The sequence below is a fragment of the Gigantopelta aegis genome, chromosome 9 (genome assembly GCF_016097555.1).
Source record: "Gigantopelta aegis isolate Gae_Host chromosome 9, Gae_host_genome, whole genome shotgun sequence".
Classification (NCBI taxonomy): Eukaryota; Metazoa; Mollusca; class Gastropoda; order Neomphalida; family Peltospiridae; genus Gigantopelta; species Gigantopelta aegis.
In genome coordinates this window covers 53,738,607-53,751,300 of record NC_054707.1, presented here as the reverse complement: position 1 = coordinate 53,751,300, position 12,694 = coordinate 53,738,607, and positions in this window count along the sequence as shown.

Here is a 12,694-nt window from a genome sequence, read left to right as displayed (position 1 = left end):
TATGTGTTATGAAAAATGAAACTCTTTGTTCTATATTAAAAGAGTTATGGTTCTTGTACAGTGAAATGCATCTTGAAGCCACTGACCCAAAACATACCTTGTTTCACATTAACTGCAATTTGCAATTTGAGTATCAACAAACACATTTTATTTTGCAAAAAGGTTGAATTAATTTATAAGTTAAAGGGACATACCCTAGTTTCAGCCCGTGAAAGTTAACACTTAAGTTTTGTTAATCTACAAACCTGTAACACATTTGGATAAAGTTACAATTAAGTGAAACATGAGCCTGTGGCTTTGAAATGGTGAAATACCCTCAAAAAATAGACTAAAATTCAATTCCATAACTGTTACTTCTCAGACACGTGTGTTTTTAAAAATATGAGAAATGCATTTTGTGATATTAAAAACACCAGGATGACCAAAAACACTTCAAATGTACGGAAATTAATAATCTAAACAACAAAATCTATGTAAAGTATGATTTAAGTTATCACATACGGTTATAATAGTCCAAAATATGTGTTAGTGTTTAAAAACTAGGGTATGTCCCTTTAACAGTAAAAATGTTGTAGCAAGTATTTTACAGTGCCTAAAAACTAAGGTCTACAGGACACAATATTGCAAGTGAAATTGTGCTATGACGATTAAACTTTACAAAACACTTGTCATTTGGTGAGCAGATTATTTTGTCACACCTGGCTGTCATTAATACATAGTTTATAGTACCATTCAGATGACACGTATTGACAGTCAAAACTATGTGCACGTTTTGGACTGTGTTTGTGAATCACACATTGTTGCAAACATATTTTATTGTACAAAGAACAAAAGAATTGGGCACAAGTTTGACAACTTACGAGGCCCTCTTCTATATTCATACAATATACTTGGCGACCTATTAATACAGGTCGCCAAGTATATTGTATGAATATACTGTAAATATAAACTACATCTATACATTCAAGGATAACCAGTTTAAGGAAATGTATTATATACACACACAATGAAAGATAACCAAGGTCTCCCAAGGTATTCCGAATGGGATATCAAACTGGGAGTTTTGTCCATTTCGATGATCGAGATGTTTTGAATGCTTCATTGACCACACTGAAAGCATCGTAACACATTGAAATGTTGCAATTGTAAATGAACTCTTAAAACACCTTAGGCCCGCTTTACATTAATACAATTCCATGTGTGTTTTATCATGTGCATTTCTGCACCCGGATATGTGCTTTTCCTTATCTGCCTTTTCACAAACAGATTACATATAGAATACTAAATGAGCTAGCCTGTCATATCATTTTTATAAAACGAGGGAACAGTTTTGGTATCTGACAAGCGATACTAATACTGTCACGAGTTTCATAAAGATGGTATGGTGGTCAAGCGAGTATAGTATTTTATTTACTACAAACCCAACTGCAAACAAGCCACAACGCAGAAGTAAGCAAATGTCGAGACCTACTACACGTTATTTTTCTACGAATTGCATCAGCTAGTGATCTACATCACACGTAAACTTGAACGGCGTCACCAATGTACAGTTTTGATTTTGGCGCAAAGCTTGCATTAAATGTCAGTTAAAAGTAGACTAAACTCCAACAAGAGCCTTGTGTTGGAAAGATGCATACCCGGACCACCAACACATACTGACACTTTAACAAATGAAAAACGCGTAATTTTAGATTTAATAAAAAAATATTATTATTCCTGCTAACTGGGGCAGCCATTTTGTTTTGTTTTTGTGACATCCGGTGGTATAGCTTGGGGCGAAGTGACGTCAGCTCCATCTAACTTCTCTATTATGCACAGTGTAAACAAACGCTCTAATTTATGACAAAGCAGTTCGCTTTCATCAACCTGACTTGTAAAACAACACAAATGACTTGATAGTATAATAAACTATTTAACTAAATATATTTCAATTTGCATCAATATAACGAAATGGAGTTATAGTTTTTTTTCTTTGAAAAAATCCAAAGAAAAAATTCATATTATTAGGCCTAATTCGAGCAAAAACGACCACTCACGATACCCAGGTGATACTTTTGGGGGGGGGGGGGGGGGGGGGGGACTACGTAATAGGGCCAGTTTTGTGATTTTAGATGGGAAAGTCTACTTAATCAAGGGTTTTACAGAATTACTTACAGTAATAAAGCAGCAGGATGGCTGGTAAGGTCCATTACAATTTGAGCTTATCACACAATACCCTGTGATCTTAATAAAAAGAGGCACGTCTTTTTAGTGTATCTAGACACAGTGTCTGGGGACCATCTAAATATACACCTGCCAGTCAAGAACCACAGGTACAGGCCATGAAAAGAAAATACCAATTAACCAAGAAAACACTCCGACTATTATTTCAGTACGTGGGCTAATTTATATACAAAACATAATGCAGTTATTTCAACACTTTGACAATGGTGGTTTATTTTGTATTGAAAAATAAACCACATATACACGATGCTATGTTACTGGGATGGATATTATTACAGAACATTGCGATGCATCCACAAATATCAGGTATGTTTTGTTTTTTCATTTCGAAGACTAATTCCTGACGTGACACGTTAGGTATTACGTAACCACCAGCTCGTCAGAGGGCATATTCACTGGGATGGTACAAAATGGCTGCGCCCGTTATATATAATAGCCGTCACATTTAACCGTTTTATTAATTAACTATACGATTATACTTGTTGATATTAGGCAATAATGTGCATTATGTATCGTTGAATATGCATACCAGTCCAAAAGCCTTGCTTTAGCATTCCTTTAATGAGGTGTTGAAATTCACAATAATAACTGAATTGTTGATTGGACCAATAAAGATTGAGCTTGAGTGAGTGAATGGGATTGACTAGATGTGATGCTGACATTTTGAACATGTGGCCATTGAAAAAGATTAAATAGGTCCAAATTTAACAGCCTATCTTATCGCAATTTCCATTCATGGCCATATTTTGTAATGGTACTCTTTTAAATTACACTATTTTGTACAAACACAGTTAGATCTCGGAAAAAACCCACTCATTTTCAACAGCAATTTTGCTCTTAATGTTTTCTAGTGTTCTAAAAAAGGATGCGTCATTTTATTGCGGGGAGATACAAAATGACGTCATTCGAATAGCGACATCATGCAAATAAAAAAAAAAACCCACACCTTTCTACACGTGCCAATATTAAACTAGTTAGATATTGAGTACTTGTTATGACATTAAAAAACCCACACCTTTCTACACGTGCCAATATTAAACTAGTTAGATGTTGAGTACTTGTTATGACATTAAAAAACCCACACCTTTCTACACGTGCCAATATTAAACTAGTTAGATATTGAGTACTTGTTATGACATTAAAAAACCCACACCTTTCTACACGTGCCAATATTAAACTAGTTAGATGTTGAGTACTTGTTATGCATTAAAAGAATCCTTCATATGTGTCCATGTGGGACAGGCCTATTCCACCCGAGGGTACATAATTTGTTGTCAGGGACGAGGCTTGCCGAGTCCCTGACATCATATTATGTACCCGAGGGTGGAATAGCCCTGTCCCACATGAATACATTATGGAGGATTATTTTTCTCCCCATCCAGTAGATGAAAAACAAGCATTTTGGGAAAACGTGAAAAAAATATTTTTTTTTTTTTATCTTACAATAAAATAATCATAACCATTGAAAACATTGAAAAGATCGTACCCAAAAATGGTTTATACTAAAAGTATAAACCGAAAATGATAGTATAATTTCATTATGACAGCAGGTTTCCTTGTTTTTATGAAATATAAAACGCAGTTCTTGCGTTCTTTTGCCATTTACGTGATGTCACCCAATGTTAATATCAGCTCAAACAACAGAAGTCACGTGGCCATGCAAGACCCGATTTATTCTGCATGGGGTGACGTCACGGAATATGCCTGTCTTGTATGGCTAAAGATGGGAGAAAAGTAATATCTTACAGTACAATTTTTACTTTTTCAATAATTTGTTTTTAGACCATTTTGATACTCTTTTTTTTTTTTTTTCCAAGATTCTATACGTTTTTGTTTTTTTAAATGCAGTAGCAGCACTGGGTATATAAATTCAATTGTGCTGTATATAAAACCTAAATAAAAAAGGTTTATTGCACTGTATATAAAATAAAATAAATTTAGTTGCACAGTATATAAAAATAAAATAATTTTTCTTGTATATAAATTTTTTAATAAATTTGAAACAGTTGTACTGTATATATACCAGTATATTTTGTTGCACTCTTTATGAAAACTGTATATAGACTTAAATGTTGTATTGTATATTACTGTATATATAAATTTAGTTATCATACCATCCTCGGTGGTGTAGTGGTTAAACCATCAGACTTTCTCTGGTAGGTACTGAATTCACATCCTCAAACTGGCTATCACCCAGAGTGAGATTTAAGGCCACTGCACAGACGTCTCTCATTAATTAATTGATTAACAGTTAGTGGAGGTCAAACTGTGTGTTACCTTTTTCTGTGAGATGCAAGGAATCTTTTATTAGGACTTTCCCACAGACAGGACAGCACATACCATGACCTCTGACATAATAGGATGGGTTAGGAAAACTAGTGGGTCTACTGAGCAATGTATCCTACAATCCAAGCACCTCAAGCAAGCACTGCACAGACAGGACAGCACATACCATGGCCTCTGACATAATAGGTTGGGTTAGGAAAACTAGTGGGTCCACTGAGCAATTTATCCTATAGTCCAAGTACCTCAAGCAAACACTGCACAGACAGGACAGCACATACCATGGCCTCTGACATAATAGGTTGGGTTAGGAAAACTCTAGTGGGTCCACTGTGCTTTATGTTCCACAAACCAAGCCCCTCAAACAAGCACTCTGTTGGAGTTAGATCTTTTCCCATATTTTCATACAAAGGATCACAATCACTGTATTAACTTCATTAATAGCCATGGTTTAAAGACACTCCAGAGTTTGCTGCCATTGTATGATGTTTCCGACTAATTATATTTTGTAACGACTAAAATGATATATTAAATACAGATTTCTTTATTGAATATTTGTGTCTGTGTAATCAATGTGTTTCTGATCATCCTAATGTCTGAGTAGCTCAAACTGGATTTGCTGTCCCAATAATTTCATACCTGCAACAAAATTAATATATATTAGGAAATAAAATTAAATTTGACTTAGGTGAAAAAAGCTAGGAAGATTAGAAACACATTTAATATACAGCTAGTAAAAGTTTGTGCAGAAAAATATATTTAATATGTAATTGTGGACATTAAAACGTATCGGTTAGATGTCTACATCTTTTCAATTGCAACAAACTCAGGACAGTCCCTTTAAAATGTACTGGAATGTCAATCAAATATGTCTCTCCTTTAAGCGTGTATATACATTCATTCATTTCAACTTATTTTCATGCTTATATCCATTAAGGTTCAAGCATGCTGTCCTGGGCATATCAGCTATCTGGGCTGTCTGTCCAGGACAGTGGGTTAGTTGTTAATCGTTAGTTGTTAGTGAGAGAGAAGAGGGTGTAGTGGCCTTACATCAACCCACTGAGTCCTTTGAAACTCGCACTGGTTGGGAACTAGCAGTGGGTTGCAAACCCTGTTATGTGTGTATATAATAAGAGATAAATATATGTATTTGTTTGTGGAAGGAACATGGGCTCAAGTGTACTTTTTAGGCAGATGGTTGTTGTACAGGGTGCCATTTATACTATAGCAAATCTATATTGGGGTTTAACCTGTCAGAACACAAGTGTTGACAGCATTTGATTTAAAAAGCTTTATTCACTTTATTCATTCTTGAACAAAATAAAAATTCTTATAATTAAATACAACAGATGTAAAACATTTGTCAACTTTATTGTGAAATACATAAACCAAATTTCACTACATATTTGCAAATGATGGCTTAAACCCGGCTATAGATATTGCTACTTGCCGACATAAAATTGAGTTCACAGGATCGATTCCTCTTGAAGGATTCATGTTTTTCTTCCATTCCAAATTAGTTTTAGTTGTATATAAAAATGTAGCTAATATTTTGAATGTCTTTCAGAACTGAAATGCAGTTGTGCTTTTAATAATACTTATTTATTCTAGCCAGTATTTTTCTTCATATACATATTCTATTTTTACTATATTTTATTCATTAAAAAAATATATATATAATAAAAAATTGTGTTCTCTTGTGTGCCATATTGCTCATACATATACAGTCAAGAGTTATCATCTTGTTGGAAGAGACTGAATTGCCGATAAATAGCTCAAGATATCGGTGGTTCGAGATAAACCTAGCAGTTGTCAGTGAAGATTGTGACATTGAACTATTTCTCAACCTTGAGATATCCTGGGTTCGTGTGTGTATGTATGTATGTACATATATTATATTTACAGCTATCTTGTTTTAGAATGTTGATTCATACATGAATTTATTTATACTGAACTCCAATGAAAATGCACCACTCAATTATCAGTTGTTATTGCAATCACCTGTTAGGTTGCTATAAAACACAAAATTTAACTTTTGAGGTTATTTATTGCTACCAGAATACATCAATTAGCAGAGCTAGCTCTAACACTCCCAAATTCTCCAATTGCAAATTTTACAATGTAATAATTGGTATTTTGTTGGAAAATAACTGTTTTTGCTCTCTTCTTTTTTAAATTTAGCAAAATGTTTCACTCACCCAGAGCTAGCCCAGAGTTGGTGTTAGGAATTGGTTGGAAATTCATCATTGATAATCAGTTATACTTGGTTGGCACCAACCAATCAACTTTCGAGTATACATTTAATTAGAATTATATGAACATAAGAAAGATTATAATGACCTGCAAATAGCTTTTTTGATAAATTTAATATCTATTTTTTTCTTTAACATCAACACCAACATATTTACATCAATTCCATCGTCTAAATTGGAGGCGCACTTAAAGTTAACATTTTCTGACACAATCGATTGTGGATTTTTATAGCCTATCATCACATGGGTTGAGCCAAACATTTCTTTTATAATTAATCATTGAAACATTACTAGAACATTACTACAGTCAGCTATACAAAACCAGTTATATGTATTATTATTTCTTTTATAATTAATCACTGAAACATTACTAGAACATTACTACAGTCAGCTATACAAAACCAGTTATATGTATTATTATTTCTTTTATAATTAATCATTGAAACATTACTAGAACATTACTACAGTCGGCTATACAAAACCAGTTATATGTATTATTATTTCTTTTATAATTAATCATTGAAACATTACTAGAACATTACTACAGTCGGCTATACAAAACCAGTTATATGTATTATTATTTCTATTATAATTAATCATTGAAACATTACTAGAACATTACTACAGTCAGCTATACAAAACCAGTTATATGTATTATTATTTCTTTTATAATTAATCATTGAAACTTTACTAGAACATTACTACAGTCAGTTATACAAAACCAGTTATATGTATTATTATTTCTTTTATAATTAATCATTGAAACATTACTAGAACATTACTACAGTCAGTTATACAAAACCAGTTATATGTATTATTATTTCTTTTATAATTAATCATTGAAACATTACTAGAACATTACTACAGTCAGTTATACAAAACCAGTTATATGTATTATTATTTCTTTTATAATTAATCATTGAAACATTACTAGAACATTACTACAGTCGGCTATACAAAACCAGTTATATGTATTATTATTTCTTTTATAATTAATCATTGAAACATTACTAGAACATTACTACAGTCAGTTATACAAAACCAGTTATATGTATTATTATTTCTATTATAATTAATCATTGAAACATTACTAGAACATTACTACAGTCAGCTATACAAAACCAGTTATATGTATTATTATTTCTTTTATAATTAATCATTGAAACATTACTAGAACATTACTACAGTCAGTTATACAAAACCAGTTATATGTATTATTATTTCTTTTTCAAGGCTGGGATGTAGCCGAGTGGTTAAATGCTGCTTAATGTGTGGTTGATCTCCCATCAGTGAGCTCATTAGGCTATTTCGTGTTCCAGCTAGTGCACCACCACTGGTATATCAAAGGCTGTGGTATGTGCTATGCTGTCTGGGATGGTGCATATAAAAGATTCCTTGCTACTAATGGAAAAATGTAGCTGGTTTTGTCTCTAAGACTATATATATCAAAATTACCAAATGTTTGACATCCAGTAGTCTATGATTAATAATAAATCAATGTGCTCTAGTGGTGTCGTGAAACAAAACAAACTTTATTGATAATAATTATTTATTTCATATAACCTTTCAACAACTACACATCTGATTTGTGCTTTTTAAGTGGATTTCAGTATATTTCATAGATATTCAGTGTTTGTTACTATATTTTTATGACACTATCTGTCATTCTTTTAACTTAGGTTTTTTAATTCAGCATAACAGTATACTTAGTCATGATGAATTACAGTTGCTGCATCTGTTTGTGTTTTTCTGTGTTTTTTCCGTATCCCAACTGATATGTCAAAGACTTCCGAGCTGTCTTCCGAGCGGTCCACACCATTGCCTACCTGTCTCGACTTCCTCCATGCGTGCAGTCTCTGTGTACTTCCCTGCACCCACCTGGCATCCTCCTCTGCCGCTAATAAAGCTGGTCTGACCTATGGCACTAACTAATGACTGTCGGTAGTAGGGGAGCATAGTAGGTAGTTACAAGTGCCTCTTAACAATGCCAGAAGTAACTACTGAACACTCAAAGCAGTAAAAGGAAAGGGGGGCAGTGGGATAAAAAAAAAAAAAAAAAAAAATGTTACAAAATTCCTTTAATCTCTAATCTGTAGCCAGCTTGCTCGCTACCGATCCCGGTCTGGCTGCCTGTGCTGCTTGGTCAATGCGGATGATCCCGCCTTCTCCCTACCCCCCACCCCCTAGTTTTCCTGTCAACAACTAAATAGTGTCTTTATGTTGGGGTGGGATATAACTGTAAATTACTTGCTCATGGTTTTAGAGGGTGCAAGAATTTCAGCACTCTCCATTGGCTCCAGCAGATATAGGTTCATTTGGAATTTTCTACGTAACCATTCTGTATGTAATATCCTTTCCTTTAATCTTCATGACTGTCAGTGGAGGGTTTGCTATAATAGGGTAGTCTGTGGCATTGTGGTTCATCTGTAAGTAGCATATGTTTGACATCTGTCAGTGAATAATTGATTAAACAGCATGATGAAGTGGCCGTACATTATTCATTTCACCTATTTTGTTTTGGTAGTGGAACAAATCCGTCCCATAAGAACGATATATGGAGTTGAGGGGCACAACCTCTAGTGGTGGGTCATAGCCTCGATAGTGGGGAGGAATAAGCCATATATTTACCTTTATTTATTTAGAGTAGGACAAAAAAACCACGTACGTATAGAAAATAAAGATTGATTGTTCTTGTTTTCTTCCACATCCTAAACAATGCCCCACAACTGTTATGTCACTGTATTTTGTGCTGTCCTGTCTATTGGAAAGTGCATATAAAAGAACATTTACTGCTTTTGGGACTCCCACCCACCCCAAACCCATTCCTGTCATGGACGAAGGAGCTGGCATAAGTCAATACCTGCGCCCATGACAGGTGTGCACTACAACAGCTTGCTCTGAATGTGCACGTTAAGCCCTATGACCTGACCTGACCTGACCTGCTTTTTGGTATGAGTAGCCATGTGACAGCATGTCCTTTCTCTTTTGACCAAGTGTCACCAAATAGTTGTAGATTAAATGTGCTATTGTAAAACAAAAAGTCCTTTCTTTTGCCACCAGTGAAAAAAATTCATCAACTGTAAAAGAAGGTAAAGATGGCTATACATGGGGTGGGGGGGGGGAAGTAAGATAGTGGGGTGGGGGGAGTAAGATAGTGTACTTTTTATTTATTTGGAGAAGACTGAATATTACTGTCAGTGTGTCATGATTTCCTCTTCTTCTTTTTTTACTGCTCCCACCCCCACCCACTCACTCACCCATCCCATTTGTAAGCTAGCTAACATTAAGTATATTTCTTCCTTTCGACATAATTGGTGGCTCATTTACTACCCACTATATATTTTCAGTGTTGTGAAAAATACATGTATTTTCTCAAACATCATTAAAAATAATAATTGAGGGGAGGTGGCTTTCATATATTTAAATTTTTATGCATATACAAATATTTTTTTACTTTTATAAGCCATGTTATATTTATGCAAATAAAACACAATTATTTTCACTATTGTTTGTTGTTCGTTTAATGTGTTGATGAAAAAATCTTGTTTTCACTAGGTTGCACTAGGTTGAAATGCAGACATTTCAGTTTATTTTAAGGATGGTATGCAGCATATTGGTAGAGCACTTGTCTGAAGTATATTGGTCCAAGCTTGATCGACATTGATACCCAGTAAATTAGGATTAAAGGGCCATTATTGAGTTTGCTGCAATTTTTAAGATGTTATTGACTAATGGAGACCTTTTAACGACTGTAATTACATATCAAATACATTTTTCAACAAAATATTTCACAAACACACACAGATATAGATATAGATATATATATATATATATATATATATATATATATATATACATACATACATACTCAATAACGAAAGTTTAGCTAATGTTAAAAGAAATGACATAACATTTATAAATTAACCTAATTTTATCAATTAGTATTCACATCTGAAATGTTTACCATTTACAAATGACATAAACTCATCCAAAGATGTTACATGTACTGTTTAATTAGAATATATTCAGTCTTCGTGTGAAGGATCAAATATCAAGAATTTGAGATTGTCAGTATCTTGTATGACGTCAATTTGCACGAATAACGGCGGTACATATACTGCTGGTAAGTTGGTTTATCTCATGTACCGTAACGTTGTTCCACTCCTGTAAAAGGGCAAGTTCAAGGTTATGAACGTTGTTAATGTTTGGGTGATACTGTCCAACCCTTCTACCCAATATGTCCCAAACATGTTCTATCGAAGAAAGGTCGGGTGATCTCGCCGGTCAGTCTAACATCTAGACATTGCTTCTCTGCAAGAGGTCGGTAGTGATTTGAGCTGTGTGTGGACGGGAGTTGTTGGAACAGGAATTCAGGATGACGTTGCATGAATGGCAAAACGACAGGTCTGATAATTTGATCACAATATTACTGCGCATTTAGATTGTCATTAACGATTACAAGATCAGTTTTCCAATTTGCATAAATTCCCGCCCAAACCATGATGCTACCACCGCCATATCTGTCTCGCTTCATGACGTTATCAGCGTCATATCGTTCACTGCGTCTACGCCATGCACGCATCCTGCCATCTGCAAACTGAACACAGAATCTTGATTCATCAGTGAAAAGGGTTTCATTCCATCGTCTGAGACGCCATTATTGATGAATTGTTGCCCATCTCAAACGTGCTGCAACGTGACGTTGATTTAAGGGAAAGGCTATCACTGGTCGGCGGGCACGTAACCCAGCAAACGGGTACGCACTGTTTGTGGGTGTATTGTTGTCCCCGTAGCTTGCTGCAAGTCCTAAGGTTGCTAAATGTGTAGCAGCCCTGAATCTGTTACGTTGTGATGACGTCACTAAATAATGATCTTCCCTTGGGGAACGGGGTCTGTCTCTGACTGTGCCAGTGTGCTGTAGACAGTTTGCCGTACGTGCTATTGTCGTGTAATGCACATTAAAATGGTGTGCGACTTGTCTAAATTAATGTTTACTCCAGCAGCGAGTCTACCAATAGCCTCATGACGTTGATTTTCGGGCATTCCAGGACGTCGTCACATCGTTAAACCAAGTGTGTGTGTGTGTGTGTGGGGGGGGGGGGGGGGGTAGTCGTTTCCACACACGTGTGAGACAAACAACAGAAAAGGACTGTTGTTCTTGACTAATGTACTGCATGCAATTACTGCTTAAAACGCTAAATTGACATTTTCACGTTCTAAACAGGCACAGACGGCAAAATGAGCCAAAATGTTCAACATGTTCCTGAATGCTCATGAACCTTTGCCGTAACACAAGAGGAGGGTCTGGTTTTCTTTTAAGTTTATTCAACCATAGCAAATTTAGACGTCATAAAAGATAATTGCTAAAGTTTTTTGGTTTAGTATATATATTGGGGGGGGGGGGGGGGGGGTTGGGGTTTTTTTTTTTAATGAGGGTGTGTCTCCAATGATGTCAGATATGCCATTTATGGGGGGGGGGGTTACAGAAAAATGCTGGTACGTAGGTATGTTTTTACTCTTCGCAAGGTCGAACACGAACGTTCGCTGGTTGCAGGCATCACCAAAAGTATGTTGATCAAAGGAATGAAATGTTTTATTTAACGACGCACTCAACACCTTTTATTTACGGTTATATGGCGTCAGACATACGATTAAGGACCACACAGATATTGAGTGAGGGAACCCGCTGTCGCCACTTCATGGGCTACTCTTTTCGATTAGCAGCAAGGGATCTTTTATATGCACCATACAACAGACAGGATAACACATACCACGGCCTTTGATATACCAGTCGTGGTGCACTGGTTGGAGCGAGAAATGGCCAAATGGGCCCACCGACGGGGATCGATCCCAGATCGACCGCGCATCAAGCGAACGCTTTACTACTGGGCTAGGCTACATGTTGATCAGTGTCATGATTTCAGAGAAATACCAAA